Genomic DNA, 18,056 nt, shown 5'->3' with positions numbered 1-18,056 from the left:
CAACCCTGTCGTTGCAGTGCACGAGTTGCCATATGTAATGTGCGAGTTGATGGCTGTGGTCACGTGCCAGGAAAGCTTTGTTGACAGAAACACGTGGTGGGCCGGACCTGGGCAGTGGGCCATCACGGGCCAGTCCCTGCCCTCAATCGTAGTTCTCACGGTTTTCCATAATGTGAGAACAGACCTATGCATGGTCTCTAATACTCCTTCAGAGTTACGATGACTCCCAGTTTGTTCTGTCATTCGCACATATTCAGTGGGGTCCCTTAGCATGGAGGGGGCACCCTGAGCGCCGTCTTAGTGGCCTGTGAGGCGCTGATACGGCGACTCCGATCTCAGCTGCTCTTCCTTTGCTGCTCCGCCTCGCCGCCTCTGGCCTCCCTGCCGCTCTCTGAACATGCCGGACATGTTCCTTCCTCAGGCCTGTGGCCTGGGCTCTTCTCCACCTGCATGCTTGCCCCCGAGACAGTCACAGACCCCACTCCATTTTCTTCAAGTGTCTTCTAGGAGGTCACCTTCACGTTGAGACTGTTAGTCCATGCGTCTGTCAGAAACGCAGCAACGGCTGTAGGTGTTTCAAATGCAGAATTGAATAGAGGGGATTGGTTACAAACTGAAAGGAATGAGGAGCAGACAGGACAGATGAATGTACACAGAGATGAGTGGCAGCAGAAGGGCTGAAGGAGAACGGGGGAAATAGCGTACCCCAGGGCCCATGTTCTCTGAGCCATGGAGAGGGCTGCTACTGGATCTATTCCCCCTCCTTCTAGCGATGGGAGCTAGAAGAGACCTGTTCCTGATGCCACATTGCTAGAGGCGTTGAGTGCTGCGCAGCTGCTGCTGTTGGCATTGCTGTCTGGGCCCCACCCTCTACTGTGGTAGCTGCAGTTGCCTAAAACATCGTCAGAAGCTGAAAGAATGTTGCTGACCCCTTTCTCTTGCCTTCCTCCTGTCTCCCGTCTCTGCCTCCCCTTGCCTGAACCCGGCCAGCCGCGGGGAGTCTGGGAAATGGACTGTGTAGGCTTCTAGCCCGCCGCAGGAGAGAGTTGAGCCTGGAAAGACTGGAATAGAGCAGAGAAGCAATGTGCTGATCACCAGCATGCCCTGTCCGCTCCAGCTGAAACTATAAACTCCCCGAAAGTCCTCCCCTTCCCTGCGTTTCTTCTCCCCAGCACGGGCTGCTGCAGCACACCGTGGATGCACTCACGTGCCTAGCAGCCGTCTTCACTGCTGGAGCGAAAGCTCCACGAGGACGGTGGCTCTGTCTGCAGCTGGGCCCTAGTGCCTGGAACAGCGCTGACAACACAGCGGGCAGTCCGCAGTATTTGTAGGATGAGTGAGTAAATCTCTTAGCAACACCCAGGTGCTACTCCTGAAAAATATTGTGGGTCACTGAGCCAACTTTGATAACTTCGGAGTGTCATGGAAAATAAGGGGTACCGGGGTCCTCAAACTTTTTAAACAGGGGGCCAGTTCGCTGTCTCTCAGACCGTTGGAGAGTGCGCACTGTGGGCCTGGGATGAGCCGGCTGCTAAGCAAGACAGGCAGCGGTGGCAAAAACACCCGGCGGGCCGGATAAATGTCCTCGGCGGTCGGCATGTGGCCCACGGGCTATAGTTTCAGGACGCCTGGGTTAGAAGAAAGCAAGCATGCATATTATATTTAAATTTTTTTCCTACAAAGTGTCTGCTTCCCAAACTGACCATTTTTTATTGGCATCGAACATCTGTTGAGAGATTTTAGATTTCCACTTTTTGGGGGGAAACACAATTAAACTCAAGGCAGATCCTCTCCCACGTTTTGTATGTTGCTGCCTCAGTTTCATCTATACGAATTATGCAACCAATTCTTACAGGTTTGAAAGTGAAAACTTTTTGCACTTGCAATCTTTTATGTTTTATTTTTCTAGTTTCGTCCCCAGTAATTGGGGGAATATGGTGATGTGGTGCTTACTATGTTGTTTTTCTGAACAAGAAAGCTTCTGTGCATGTCTTCAGAGGTGGGGGTGGACAGAGTCTTTCTCTGCCAGCACTGCACTGAGCTGACTGGGCAAACTTCAGTGCCTGTCAAGAAATTAGACTTCGGCCATCGCAACAAAAATAACAGTATTCCATTGGCAGAGAAAGGGGCTCGGTGGCCTGTCCTGCTCTTTAGCCCAGTGACGCATGTTTAACAGAATGACAAAGCAGCTTGCATAGCAAGGAGACACCTCGAATCACGAGATCACACGACACCCCTCAACTGGTGGGGCTGGTCTTGTGTTTATGAGCCAGTGTTCCACTGGGGAGGACCCCAGCTTCGTAGCTGATGGACAAGCCAGTGACTCGAAGGTTGGGGAAAGTTCCAGTAAGAAAACATACCCCATTTGACCTTGATGTGAATCGAATCTGCCATGGAACATGCAATTGTCTGTCTGCAGCCTTGTTCTATGAACAGCCTACCAGATATCTTTCCATTCTCTCCTCGAATATTGAGTGACCTTGGAAATGGCCTAATCTGTCTTGGCAGATTGAAGATAGAGAAAACAAGCAGGGGAGACAGACCTGCTGGTTCCTGCTATTGATCAGGGGCTTGAATGAAAGCTCATTATGAGATGGAGAGAGGTGTCAGACATGGGTGTCAAGGGTGGAAAAACTCAAAATAGACCCTGACAGTAAGGAGGAGGAATGATAAAAACAACACACACACACACACACACACACACATACACACACACACACACACACCCCAGAAACCTTTGTTCCTTCCTTGGGTTTGTTTATTCCTGGTTTTTGACCATTTCTCTCCCATCGTAAAACTTTGGAGGCTGCAGAAAAGACTCTTCCTGGAAATCAGTCATCTAGTCTAGTCCCATACTCCCCTTTTAAAGATGGGCAAAGTGAGGCTGAAGTGAATTGACTGTGACCCAGTGAATTGACTGCCCAGGATCCAGCCGGGAGCTGGCAGCACAGTAGGGATGCCTAACCCAGGGCTGACTCAGTCACAATCCAAGTTCTTTCTGCTGCGTTGTCAGCTTCCTCCTCCATCTGACACTATGTCTCAGGGTCCCGAAGCCTAGAAACTTTGCATAAAATTGTAAAATATGTTTGTCATAGGAAATTGCTTTTGTTCACCTAAGCTATAAAATGATCCCTGATTTTTCTTTCTTCCTTTCCATTCCTTTCCCCTTTCCCCTTCCTTCCCTTTCTTTTTTTTTTTTTTTCTTTGACAGAGTCTCACTTTGTTGCCCAGGCTAGAGTGAGTGCCGTGGCGTCAGCCTCGCTCTCAGCAACCTCCAACTCCTGGGCTCAAGCGATCCTCCTGCCTCAGCCTCCTAAGTAGTTGGGACTACAGGCATGCACCACCACGCCTCGCTGATTTTTCTATATATATCAGTTGATCAATTAATTTCTTTCCATTTTTAGTAGAGATGGCGTCTCACTCTTGTTCAGGCTGGTCTCAGACTCCTGAGCTCAAGCAATCCTCCCGCCTTGGCCTCCCAGAGTGCTGGGATGACAGGCTTGAGCCACCGTGCCCGGCCCCTAATCTTTCTTAATTTAGACCATTTCGATAAATATTATGTAGATGCTGCTAATCAGGAAAATGGGGAAGAAAAGAAATCCTCAAACCCTTACATCGAGTTTTTCTTTTCTGGTCAAGTAATGGTAAGCAAATAAAGAAGTGCCTTTAGTAGATTTATATCAAAACCCCGCAATCATTAGATTTCTCAGGCTGATGTAACAAAACTCATAGTGCTAATTATGACTCTAATCCTGTCAGATTAGGATCCCACCCTATGATGTCATTTAACCATAATGATTTCCTTAGGGGCTCTATCTCTAAATATAGTCACCTAGGGAATTAGCGCCTCAACATCTTAGTGTTTTTGGAGGGGGGCACACACATTCTGTCCATAACACAGCACAAAGCCTTGTGTTCCTCTGCAGTAGCAAACATCCAGTGTGTGTCGAGCAGTCGTGAGTGAGCATTGCAGAGCAGGGCAAGCTCAGGAGCAAGTCTCCTGGGCCTGCAGCAGGTGTCGGGGGTGGGGGGGCAGGTGATTCATCCCATCTCAGGTGATCTTTAGGTCTCCACTGAAATGCCACTTCCCCAGGAGAGCCATCCGTGTGCTCCCAGCTTGAGGTCTGCCCCTCTACTATTCACTTTCACAAGGCTCGGAAGCCCGCCTGCATTGCGTCGATCTCTGCGTGTCATTTATTAGTGGTTAACTTCCCTTGCCGCTAGGGCTCTCGGTGAGATTTACAATGCGGGCATTGCCGTGGCATCTCCGCCCTGGGCACGCGCCGTGAAATGAGTGGGTGCTCCAAATGAGGGCTCTAGCCCGCTTCAGGGAGCGGACGGGGGAGATGGGTAGACATCAGCGAAGAGTTGATGCCCTGAAAGAGAAAGAGGTTTTAATCTTAGTAGTTTATGTGACAGGTAAAAAGGGAGATGAAAGCCAAATCCAATTGAAGATGTCAGGCCAAGGAGTGCAAATAAATGCATGCCGGGTCTCCTCCGGGCCGGTCTTGCCCACCGGCCCAGCTTCGGGCTGCACCCATAGTTGGGACTCAGGCTGTGAGCAGTTTGCTGCCCTGGTCACGATGGCAGCCCGGGTGCCAGATGGGGCCAGGTGGCTGAGGGAGGGCATGGGGGTCTCCAGTTTAGGAGAGCTGGTGTGGGTCTTCCAAACCTTTATTGTGTCACCAAGATTCTTTGCCTTGGGTCGTGTTTACTTGTGCCTCTGCTCACCACCCTGCTAGTTCAGAACTCACCCTGCGGCTGAAGCTGAGATGAGGAGGCGGGCAAGTGTCCGCTGAACGGGGCGGGATTGGTGAGCCGGCTTTAGAAGGAAGCACGGAAGCTTTCCCAGACTCCAAAGTCAGCAGCAACTGAACGTCTTTCTGCGGTCATTCGAATGGACACGTTTACTATTTGTATAATTCTCCCATTTGGGGAAACACTTTTCAGTTTTGGAAAAGAGCACAGAATCCCACATGCGAATCTTAAAGGACTGTATTATAGTGTTGGCTTTCAGATAGCAGTGTGCCATCAGCATGGCCTGGACAGCTGGCTAAAATGCAGATTCCTGCATGTCACCCCCCCCGGAGAATCTTACTCAGCAACCTCAGAATGGAGCCCAGGAAGCTGCCTTCTTCACGCGCACTCAGGTGACATGAGGCAGGTGGTCCGTGAACCACACCTAGAGTACCGTGTTTCCCCCCAAATAAGACAGGGTCTTATATTTATTTTTCCTCAAGAAGACACCCTAGGGCTTATTTGCAGGGGATGTGTTATTTTTTTAAGTACGGTACAACCATCTACATTGATTCAAACAGAGTGAAGTCGCCTTCTCCTGGAACATCATCCTCACTCTCCAAACCCCGAATCCCATCCTGAATGTCTTGCGACTCTGTTTCCTTTAGAGCCATCGGCCCCGATCTCTCCTGTGGAGCACTAGAGCTGTCACGGGCGGAGGAGAAGGGCTGCTCGTGTTCTTTCCCGCTCCGCGACGACACGCACGGGTTGTGCAGACGCTGCGCAGCCACGCCCGGCACCTCTTTTCAGGGGAGGGCTTCTATTGTGCAGATGCTTAGAAATCCTGGTAGGGCTTATTTTATGGGTAGGTCTTATTTTCAGGGAAACATGGTGGTCAGCACCCATGTCACCTGGCACGGTGCAGATCCGCATTCAGCAGGTCTGGAAAAGGAGGCCGAGATCCTGCAAGTCGAGCACGCAGCTGGGAGGCAGACGCTGCCGTGCCTGCCCCACACTTCGAGTGGCAAGGACACAGAAAGGTCACCAATGTGACAGTTGAGTTAGGACTTTGGAGGCAGGTGGTCATGGGTATAAATCCAAGCTCCCTGTTTCCTCACTGCGTGACCAGTTTCTCCTGGTTCCCACCTACTGAGTCTCAAGTGGGAAATGATGCGGAAATTAAATGTGATAAGAACGTACATAAAGCATTCAGCATATCCCTTGACACGCCCTTAGTCCTCCTCGAATGTGAGCTGCCATTCTGTTGTTAATAATAAGTCCCACTAGTTCAATGCAAATTAGTCACAGAGGCTTGTTTTATAATCCTTGCCATTTTATTTCACTCATTGCATTTCTAGGAGGATTGAAACGATGTTTTCCTTTCTATCATACAACACATCTGGAAGATGATAAGAAAAATCAGTCCATCCCCTACCAGATAGCCAGCCCGTGCAGTGCTATGAACATAACACATCCTTAATAAGATGTTGTTACGTTAATGGACACCAACCCAACTGGATGAGGTGCTAATTGATTTGCTCTGGCTCCAAATGTTGGGCATTATGTAGACAGAGCAGGTGCACCCAGAGCCGGGTTGATGTGATTCAAAACTGAGAGATTGCTATGAAAATTTCAGCCCAGGTGTGCTGTTTGACCTCGTAGAAATTAGCTGATTGGCTGAATTGCTTGGGTTTTAGCTACTTGCTACCTGCAGTTCAAGTGTACCTAGTGATGTAGTAGCTCATTGTTCTGTTCTGCCCAAGTTTGCTCAGATCGGAAAGACAAAGGGCCTGAGGCCAGGGTGGCGTTTACTTGATTTGCAAATATTGTAGTGTAATAGGTAAGCCCTGAGGTTTTGGAGTTGTGTAGACCTGGATTCAAATCCTGGCTCTCCCACTAAATATCTGTGTGGCCTTGGGTCACTTTGCTAACCTGAGCCCCAGTTTCCTCGTAGTCAGTGACCATAATAGTATGTGTCCTGTTCTAGGTAACACTAGAGTCAACTAGTAGTCCCTGTGGGTGAACTGTGATGGTTTGAGCCATTATTTTATGTCATTGGTACAATTTTTGACTCACAATAGAAACTCATGTTCAAAACTTAATTTTCAATATAGACTGGTGGTATCTGAGCACAAAGAACGTCTGATGATTTTTATTTGCTTTTAAGACTACAGTGTGCGTATCAGGCATGTGTGATAAGTCTTTGGAAAGGAAGGGTGAAGGTTTTGTAGATGATGTTAGATATTGCAGCCCTCAAAGCCAAGGAAAACTCCCCTTTCACATACGCCCTTACACCTGCTCATTGGCATTATTCATCCTCTGTTTCTCAGACGAGAAGCTGAGACACAGAGGTGACAAATGTCTTCCCTAAGGATAGCCAGGCCACGAGTGGCACTACAGGAATTTGAATCCATGTAATCTGATACCAGAGACGCTTCCATGGGTGTGGTGGCCTATGCCTGCAATCCTGGTACTTTAGGAGGCTGAGGAGGGAGGATTGCTTGAGACTAGCAGTTTGAGACCAGCCTGGGCAATATAGTGAGACCCCAGCTCTAAAAAAAAAAATTAAAAATTAGCCAGGTGTGGTGATACCTGTAGTCCCAGCTACTTGGGAGGCTGAAATGGGAGGACCGCTTGAGCTCAGGAGTTCTAGGTTGCAGTGACCTATAATCAGGCCACTGCACTCCACTCCAGCCTGGGCATCAAAGTGAGACCCTGTATCTAAACAAAGGGAAAAAAAAACCCTACCTTCGATTGGCTCTTTGGCAGACTACACAGTTCAGTCTCACAACACAGTAATTGTTTGAGCTGATAAAAGAGAATGAACCTAGTTAATTTCAGGAGCCCAAATTTATCTTTTTTGCCTACAGTAACTGTGAATGAATTATAAGTTGTATATGAAAAGTGATATTTATGTTATAAAGGTATGTGCAAAATCTAGCAGTACAATAATCAATGTCTGATTGCAATTAATGTCTGTTGTCCTGATTATTTTGTAAATGCCCACATTTACATGAAAAGCTTTTGTGATTTGAATAGTGAGAGCTGATTTTTATGGTTTATAATTCCCAAATGGCATGTCTGGTGATCCACTCAGGAAGCGAGGCAACAGAGTGGTTCAGCTTGTATGGTCTGTTCCCCCCGAAATGCCGGCCACTCCCCCACCTCTGAGTCCCACAGCACAACTCCATCGATCGATCGATTCATTTATTCATTCGCATTCGTTTTTTTCATCCTCTTTTGACAGATCTTTATTTTTGTTTTTTTGCATTGTCCATAAATAATATCTTCAGCTGGAATGAGTGGATGAGCATCCCTTTCTAGACTCAGGAAAGCTGCATGGCGACTCTGTGGCTGTGTGTGCCACTGTCCCTCCCCCTCCCTGCTCCTGTGTGGCTCACAGCTGGTCCCACTGACTGCCAGCCGAGTGCGGCGGAATGGGATTGAGCGTAGTTTCAGTTTAGTACGTAGTCACTGCAGCTTCTGCCCTGTGTTGGGGGCCACGCTGGTGCTGGAAATACAGACAGGAGTAAAATGATGGTGAGAATAACTTTGGTAGCTGCCGTGGACCAGTTGCCTTCTCTCTCCACCTCTATTTACATGTTAAAGCTCTAATCCAGGGGTCCTCAAACTTTTCAAACAAGGGGCCAGTTCACTGTCCCTCAGACCGTTGGAGAGTGCGCACTGTGGGCCCGGGACGAGTTGGCTGCTAAGCAGGACAGGCAGCGGTGGCAAAGACACCCGGCGGGCCAGATAAATGTGGTCTGCAGGCCATCGTTTGAGGACGCCTGCTCTAATCCCTGTAGCTGTGCTTGGAGATAAAGCCTTTAAGAAGGTAATTAAGGGCCAAGTGCAGTGGCTCACACCTGTCATCCTAGCACTCTTGGAGGCCGAGGCTGGAGGATCGATCAAGGTCAGGAATTCAAAACCAGCCTGAGCCAGGAGTTGGCCAACTAAAAATAAATAGAAAAAATGAGCCGGGCATGGTGGCGCACGCCTGTAGTCCCAGCTACTCGGGAGGCTGAGGCAGGAGGATCGCTTGAGCCCTGAGGTTGCTGTGAGCGAGGCTGACACCATGGCACTCTAGCCCAGGTGACAGAGTGAGATTCTGTCTCAAAAAAAAAAAAAAAAAAGAAAGAAAGAAAGTAATTAAGACTGATTAAGAGTCAGTGTGGCGGTGAGGGTGGGCGGCAGGGCTGGCGCCCTCACGAGGGGAGGAGGAGACACCAGCGGCCTCTGTGTGCGAGCAGTGACGGGCCACGCAGGGACACCGCAGTTCCCAAGCCGGGAAGGAAAAGCCTCACTGGAAAAGCAACCCTGCTGGGGTTTTGACCTTGGACTTTCCCGAGTCCAGAACGGTGAAAACATGAAGGTCTGATGTTCAGTCTGCCCGCTCGCTGGCACTTCGTCACGGAGCCCGAGCACCGTGAGGCGGCAGCCGTGGCCGCCGCTGTCTCTGGGGACCGTGCCCTGGTGAGAGCCTGGGCTGGCCGCGCCCACCCTGCTGAAGCTGCCGTCCGGGCTCAGATTAGCTGAGACCCCAAGTCAGCAGAGCGGGGGCCCCTTGCCTGTTCCCACAGTTAGCAGGACGCGGCTTGTGGACCGGCTGAAGCAACTGTTTCTCCAGGCAAACGGCCGAGGACCTGCAGTCTCGCACGGGAGCCGGGGCTGTCTGGCATCCTGCACGCGGTGCCAGGCGCTGCAAGACGGCTGAGGACCTGCGGTCTCGCACGAGAGCCGGGGCTGTCTGGCATCCTGCACGCGGCGCCAGGCCCTGCAAGACAGCCGAGGACCTGCGGTCTCTTGAGCGAGCCAGGGTCGTCTGGCATCCTGCACGCGGCGCCAGGCCCTGCAAGACGGCCGAGGACCTGCGGTCTCGCACGAGAGCCGGGGCTGTTTGTTATCTCCAGCAGTAACAGACATCAAAGGCCGTGTCTTGCAGGAGGCCGTGCTTTTTGCTTTGACTGGAAAGGCAGGTGCTTGGACCGTGGGATGTCACGTACCCCAAAGTAGCTGGGAAAGTAGCTGGCGTGAGAAAATAGGTACGGGACGCTTGCCCAATTAAAGTGTATATAAATAAAACGACCGGCGCATTACAGTGCTGCAGTCTGAAACCGTGTCTTGTCTCTGTGTCCTTTATTCTTCTGGGACTGCAGCCAGCTCTGTCTGTCTTTGTCCTGTGTATGTGTTCTGTGTGTCATCCCCATCCTGCAGCCGCGCCACGACACCGGGGATGGCAGAGAGGCGTCGGCGTGGTCCCCGCCTCTGACGATCGCCCCAGGGCCCAAGGAGGCAGCACACGTGTGCACATCCCGAGACGCAGAATGGCACGGCCGGGCCGAGAGAAGACCTGGGTGGGATCCGCAGGGCTGACTTGACCTTACGGGTTGGGTTGGACGGAAAGGGGTGAGCGCGCCGTCCCACCTCCGTGCGGACCCCACGCTCGTTCTCACCCGCGCCATCTCATGTTGTAAGCGTCCCGTCTGGGCTCCGCCTCGCCAAGCCCTGATTAGGGTGACCTGCGGCAGAGTGTCAGTGGTGGCGACTCTGCGCGTTGAGTGACAGCGGTCTGGGCATCTTCTCACAGAGCTGAGTTTCAATTCTCTCATTAGAACCTTTTTTTTTTTTTTTTTTTTTTTTTTTGAGACAGAGTCTCGCTCTGTTGCCGGGGCTAGAGCGCTGTGGTGTCAGCCTCACTCACAGCAACCTCAGACTCCTGGGCTCCAGCGATCCTCCTGCCTCAGCCTCCTGAGTAGCTGGGACTACAGGCATGCGCCACCACGCCCGGCTAATTTTTTCTATATATATTAGTTGGCCAATTAATTTCTTTCCATTTTTAGTAGAGACGGGGTCTCGCTCTTGCTCAGGCTGGTCTCAAAGTCCTGAGCTCAAACAATCCTCCCGTCTCGGCCTCCCAGAGTGCTGGGATGACAGGCGTGAGCCACCGTGCCCGGCCTCATTGGAATTTTTATAGCCTGAGGTGTGCTGCTATGAAAACAAAACTCACTTGTTTCCTTCTCAACTGAGCGAAACGGTGACTGTTCTGTTTTCCAACGAGTGTTCCGCAGGGGCCACCAGGTGGAGCTGTGATCGCCTGTTAGGCTTTCCGGTGTGAGCCAGGCCTCTTGGATCCTCTAGACTGCCCTTCTGGATGGACAGGGTGCCGGACACAAGTGCCAGGAGTCGGATGGGCCTGCGTCCTTCACTCAGCAGCTGTGTGGCTCTAGGCAAGCGACAGGATCGCTGTGTCCCAGTGACGTGGCTGGAAAGGATAACCGTGGCGTTTAGGATTCGTTATATATATATATATATATATATAAATGCTGGGCATAGAAGCTGGCACCTGGTAACAGCTCAGAATCTGTCTTTGTTGTCTTACAATTTGGAGAAGGCTGGCAGAAATGTAGTTGTTACTATGATATAACTGTTGTGATCCAGGGCTGGAGATACGTCAATTTGCCATGACTGGTGAATCAAAGACGACAGTGTCCATTGTAGAGGATTTTTATGAGGACCAAATGCAGCAGCACATGTTTGTGTCTGGATTATATTAAGGTGCTCAATAAGTGTCAGTTTTCCATTCCTTCTCGTCTCACCCAGAGCAGGTATTGTCTCTGTCTTTGACACATGGGTCAATAGCTGTTATTCCGGACGTCCCTCCCACACCGACTCTATGCCTTAACCTCCCCAAATGGGCCACAGGGGGTCTGCATTACAAAGCTCTCTTGAATATCCCTGGGAATTACTTTTGGAGATAAAATTTTATTTTTTTATTTTTTTATTATTTATTTTTTGAGACAGAGTCTCACTCTGTTGCCCGGGGCTAGGGTGCTGTGGCGTCAGCCTAGCTCACAGCAACCTCCAACTCCTGGGCTCAAGCGATCTTTCTGCCTCAGCCTCCCAAGTAGCTGGGACTACAGGCATGCGCCACCATGCCTGGCTAATATGTTTAGTTGGCCAATTAATTTCTTTCTATTTATAGTAGAGACGGGGTCTTGCTCTTGCTCAGGCTGGTTTTGAACTCTTGACCTTGAGCAATCCACCTGCCTCGGCCTTCCAGAGTGCTAGGATGACAGGAGTGAGCCACTGCACCCAGCCTGGAGATAAAATTTTAAATGCCACCAACATTCCAATTACTTCCAGGTTAAAGGTGATATTGCTAAAAATTCAGCCAACACAGGTTTCTAGTATAAATTCCTTAATTCAGTGTGGGGACCTGAAATAGCCTGGTATGCTCTACTTAAATAATTCAGTTTTAGGGCTGTTTGGTGCACACGCTGTGGTCTTGCCCTCATGGCATCCACAGTGCTTTCAGGAGCAGGCATGTAAGGAACATTAAATAAACCAAAGTAGGAAGGACGGGCTGGGCGCCTCGTTACTCAGTTTTTGTGAGTCGTGAGCATCTGCTCTGTGCCTGGCGAATCTTAACCCTTTAGTCAGACCCAGCCATCAGCTTAGAAGTCAGTTCTTCTCGCAAGCTTTCCCGGACCACCCTCCTCGTGCCCCGGCCCGCTCGTTCTTGGCGTAAGTGCTAGCCATATGCTTTCATAAGACGCTGTACTTCTCCTTCTTTAAAAGGGGTCTGTTTACGTTCGACTTGGCACGCAGCACGTGGTCGGCGTGGCCGTTAACAGACTGGCTGCGGGCGGAGGAGCGGGCGTGGCAGGCGGCCGGTTTCCGTGTTGGAAGGGAGTCGGTAGCGGTAAAAGCCGCACGGGCGGTTCCGGCCAGTAGTGCTTTCCCTGCTTGTGGCAAAGTCGCTTCCCCGCAGTTGATCCTTCAGGCCAGGCTGCGGCGCTCTGAACAGGGCGCCTGGCCGGGATTAGGAAAGGGTGGTGTGGGAAGGCATTGGACTGCCCGGTTCCAAGAGCTGGTGGAACGGCAGCCTTCAGACTGAAGACGAGGTCTGTGGGCAGTAGGGGAGCCCCTTCATTGAAAAGTCACCCTGGTCCTTGCTGAGAAACCTTGGATTAGATTTAGTTGCATAAACTTCTCTTTCTTAGAATTATAGAATCTCAGATGTAGGAAGGAGCAAGAATCATTCTATAGTCCAGCCGTTCCCTCAGCAAGAATTCCCTCAAGAGCCCGCATGGCCGGCCTGCTTCTCTTTCCACCCCTCCTCGCCGAGGTTCCCTCCTAACCTCTTTCAGATGCATTTATTGCGCTCCTGCTGTGTGTCTGGCACTGGGCTTACAGAGACAAGAAGACAGCTCGTGTACCCTCCTCTTGTCCTGCTCACAGCCTTGCTTGATCACCTCCCCAGCCGGAATCTCCTTGCCGCTTGGGGGCATGGTGGTCTGTCTGCCCTCTCTATGGGCTGCTCGAGCCGTCAGTGCTCTTGGCATCGGTCCAGGAGCTCTTCCCTAAAACTGTCATCCTCTGATCCCAGTTTCTGCTTTACCTTCCTAGCCTGCTCGTCACAGGCTTGGAGACACCTGGGCATCCTGCCCCCTGGGCGCCCTTCACACGCTTGAGAAGCATGATTGGGCCCCTGGAGCGGTTTCCTTGACTGTCGTCATCCTTTGGTCTTGCTGTTGGATTGTTGATGAGGATCATTCCTGAGGCGTGGGAGGGGAGGAGGTGAAGCAGTGCTGCCTGGGCAGGAGCGGGAGATAGGGCAGAAGTTAACTGCCTACTTGGGGAACATCCAGCAATCTGGGAGTACAGCAAAGCAGACTCCCACCTTAAAGCCTGAGGGGCCTCATGCCTAAAAAGCCATGGTGCAGCTGGGAATGAAAGCCACCCATGGCTATAGAGGAAAGTTGCAAAACGTCAGCCCGGGAGAAGGGACCCAGGCTCCAACTCTTAAAAACACTGGGTTGAGCTCTTTCCCTGCCCTTTCTCAGTAGAACGCCTCGGTTAATCAGAGCTAACCTCCCAGTAAGAAGTACTAATCTCTTTGTTCCTCAGTCAAATGGGCCACAGCTGCTGAGTTCAGAGACTTCTCTGCATGTACCTCCAGGCGTAGTTGTGCTTAGTAACGAGCTGTGTGTTCCTGCTTCTGTAGATAAAAGAGTAATTAGCTAAGGCATCTTGTGACTGTTGGGAGAGACTTGAAACTTGCACACATCGTAACCCACGAGCTTTTCACGTGAAGTCATTGTAATCCATAGCATGAAAAATAGAATAAAAATGGGTGCTGGATCTCAGTCCATGCCACCTGGCTCACAGGAATGCTGGTGGTCCCCTGACCGCCCCACACCCTTTCACCTTATTTTTGTGTCTGTGTCTTTGTCTCTCCCATCTATTGCAGCACACACACTGCCTCAGGGGACCCGGTTTTATTAGGGGTGTCGAGAACCCCCGATAGATTGCGAACCTTCCTTTTATGGAGTGGGGTGGGCAGGGAGTAGGCAGCTACTGTGCTTTGTCATGGACAGATTTTACAAGTCAGCAAAACTGGGCTTCTGCTCCCCTGGTAACACTTTGGAGTCCTCCCCTGCAGAACCCCCTGGGAGATGAGCAGCTTAAGAGGAAAGCATGAGGTGCAGCCAGCCGGACCCAAGGGTGCAGTGGGTTCTGTTGGAGAAAATGGACTCGACTGAGAAGCACAGAACCAAACCGGAATAAGGAATCACCACCCAGACGGGAGAGTGATCCAGGAGAGAGCACCACACTGGGCTTGGCATGTGGCTGCTGCTCAAAGAGGAACAAAAAGAGGGTTTGAATGAATGAGTGAAGGAATGAACTGACTAACATATTCCATATCTCCTGATCCTGCAAACTGCACTCTGAGAGTATGTGCAGACAATTGATCTGATAGCCTCTGGGGAGGTGTGGAAAATGAGAAGAGTGCCAGATGATGAGATGAGAAGTACGTGGCAATTAAAACAAAAACACAACAGTAACAGAAAACTGCAGACTGGTTGTGCTAGATTTCAATGCGACATGGAACAAATTGATGAGTGAGAAAGATCTTCGGGATTATCACATTGAAGGTGGTAAAGAGGCTTAACCTGCCAGTCCTGCTGGTCTGTTGATAGTGCTTGTCTATTGAGAAGAATCACAATGCTTAATTTTGGCTTAGGGGAATGTGATCGATTAGTGATGCCTGCCTTGGGCCTGGGAAAGGACCACAGTGAGGCCCAGGCCAGAGGTTGGTTATTCCTGAGTAGCCCAGCGGCCTCTCTTTTCGTAGGAGAGAAGAGACTTACTCAGAGTCACACGGCAGCTTGGTGCCAAGGTTACCCTGATGTGCCCAGGGGTCTTGATTTAATTCAAGTGCTCATTTTTACCACGCTGCCCATGTGTTCCGTACCTGGCTGTCCAGTGTGTCCTAGTTTAAGACTCGTCTTGTTGGGGTGGCGGAAACAGAGGAACGGAACTTTGCCTGAGAAGAGGCGGCGGTGACATGCTCATGGCTGTGATCGTGCGCAGTCGGCTCAACCCACTTACAGGCCTGGGGCCGCCCGCCTCCCCAGGCACTGACCCTGGGAGGAGGGAGGGCCGGCGCCGGCGGGCTTGGGTGGGGGTGGGCCGCGCGGAGGCGGCAGAAAGCAGATCAGCCGGCCTGGATGAGCGGACTCCCGAGCAGAAGTGAGCGCATCGGGCGGGAGAGGAAGGGGCAGTTCGACACTAGCGAGAAGACTCCTTTTTTGTTTCTTTCTCACAGGCGGCCCTGGGAGGGGCTTCCCAGAGACTGCAAGGACATAGCAACAGCGCTGAGACTCTTCCCTTTTTCTTCCTTCTTTCCTCCCCTCCTTCCTTCCACCAGCATTCGTTATCTACTTTGTTTAAGGAGACCCAGTTACTGGGCTCACTTGTGCAGAATTAAGAGTGTCTCTATTAGACCTCCATAAGAGCACTGAGGATTCAGGGATATTGTGTTTTTAAATTGTTTGTTTGTTTGTTTGTTGAGAGGGGAATATTTTTTTCTCCCCCCAAGAAACTCTTTAAGAAACTAAATGGAGGCTAACGATTGGGCTGAAATCAATCAGAGGCCTCCTTGGTGTGTCTGCCCCAGGAGTTTTGCCTTGGACAAGTAATTTAATCTTTGTGTGCCTCAGTTTCCTCATCTGTACCCACTTCCTCGGTTGCTGTGAGGATGAAACAAGTGGATTTATGTAAAACCATGTTGATCGGTGCCAGGTACACAGCAAGTGCTATATACGCGGTTAACATGTTTTTAATCGACAGGTAAAATTTTTTGCACTTACGGTGCAACATGATGTCTTGATACACGTCCACATCGTGGAAGGGCGAAGTCAAGCTACTTATAGACACATGCGTCACCTCCCACACTTGCCTTCGCTTGTGTGTGGTGACAGCACTCAAGATCTTCTCTCTTTGCATTTGTTAGCTGTTATAACTCCTGCAAACTTGGGTTACTAGACCTAACACTGTGATTTTTTTTTTTGCCTTCTCGTTTTATACTTTCTCGAATAGTTTATAGCATGGCATGCCCATAAGAGGGCATGAGAAACAGGCACATGGGAAAGAAACAAGACATCACCTCTTCCTGGAGCTAGAGACTTAAAACCCTTGAGATGAACCTTGTAAATCAAGAATCAAACATCCAGTTTCTTGTTAGCACAGCCGCAGAAAGAAGTTGAGTGCTTTGCAGAATAGAATTAATTGAGGAACCTTGGAGTTCTGAGGGTCTCAGAACTTGGCTTGAATGACTCGGTGCGTGTCTTGAAGCCCCGATTGTGCTGTCACAGAATTCTCCACCTGGCAGATAATGAAACGATAACTGGGTGTTTTTGGCCACCACCGTCCAGGGTTATCGGGCAGGCCCAGGGTGGCAGAGAGGGGCTCCGCCGTCTCTGTGGCGGCCGCTGCTCCGGATCAATAGCTCTGTGTAGTGCAGGACGTTGGCACTTTGCCCCTCGATTCTCCAAGCGTTGGGGTGGCCGCGGCTGATGAAATATTGATCTCAGGCCTGTCAGTTTCAATGGAATTCAAGAACGGGTTGCAATAAAAAGCAAGCTTTCTCGCTAGCAGCCATCCTGTTAATTCCTCTTTGCGTGGAGCTTTGCTCTCCATGCTCAGAACACAACGAGTTGCCTTTCTTACACAACGGACCCTTACGGAGCTCCGGGAAGACGTGTTAAGGGGAAACAGCAGAGGAAATCCGCTTGCGACCGTCAGTGCTCTGTCCGCCAGCGCGGCCAGCAATAGGGCGACTTCAAGGCAGCGCCGACTTGGAGCCAGGTTGTGCCCAAGGCCGCGCGTTCCCCACATTGGCTCGTCACTGCAGTGAGATGTCTCGAACGCTAGGCGATCACATCTGAAGCAGGAAGAAGAGTTTAAACTTCCAGATGAGGTGCATGCACACGCCCGTGCGTTTGAGACTCCTGAGGGGGCTGAGCGGAGTGGATCAGAAGCGCTCCGCCTCGTCCCCAGTGCGGGAGTGGATCAGAAGCGCTCAGCCTTGTCCCCAGTGTGGGAGCGGATCAGAAGCGCTCCGCCTCGTCGCCTGGTGGGGGAGTGGATCAGAAGCGCTCCGCCTCGTCCCCTGGTGGGGGAGTGGATCAGAAGCGCTCCGCCTCGTCCCCTGGTGCGGGAGTGGATCAGAAGCGCTCCGCCTCGTCTCCTGGTGCGGGAGTGGATCAGAAGCGCTCCGCCTCGTCCCCTGGTGCGGGAGTGGATCAGAAGCGCTCCGCCTCGTCCCCTGGTGCGGGAGTGGATCAGAAGCGCTCCGCCTCGTCCCCTGGTGCGGGAGTGGATCAGAAGCGCTCCGCCTCGTCCCCTGGTGCGGGAGTGGATCAGAAGCGCTCCGCCTCGTCCCCTGGTGCGGGAGTGGATCAGAAGCGCTCCGCCTCGTCCCCTGGTGCGGGAGCGGATCAGAAGCGCTCCCCCTCGTCCCCTGGTGCGGGAGCGGATCAGAAGCGCTCCGCCTCGTCCCCTGGTGCGGGAGTGGATCAGAAGCGCTCCGCCTCGTCCCCTGGTGCGGGAGTGGATCAGAAGCGCTCCCCCTCGTCCCCTGGTGCGGGAGCGGATCAGAAGCGCTCCGCCTCGTCCCCTGGTGGGGGAGCGGATCAGAAGCGCTCCGCCTCGTCCCCTGGTGGGGGAGTGGATCAGAAGCGCTCCGCCTCGTCTCCTGGTGTGGGAGTGGATCAGAAGCGCTCCGCCTCGTCCCCTGGTGCGGGAGTGGATCAGAAGCGCTCCGCCTCGTCTCCTGGTGTGGGAGTGGATCAGAAGCGCTCCGCCTCGTCCCCTGGTGCGGGAGTGGATCAGAAGCGCTCCGCCTCGTCCCCTGGTGCGGGAGTGGATCAGAAGCGCTCCGCCTTGTCCCCTGGTGCGGGAGTGGATCAGAAGCGCTCCGCCTCGTCTCCTGGTGCGGGAGTGGATCAGAAGCGCTCCGCCTCGTCCCCTGG

The sequence above is a fragment of the Microcebus murinus genome, chromosome 28 (genome assembly GCF_040939455.1).
Source record: "Microcebus murinus isolate Inina chromosome 28, M.murinus_Inina_mat1.0, whole genome shotgun sequence".
Taxonomy (NCBI): Eukaryota; Metazoa; Chordata; class Mammalia; order Primates; family Cheirogaleidae; genus Microcebus; species Microcebus murinus.
This window is presented reverse-complemented; position numbering follows the sequence as displayed.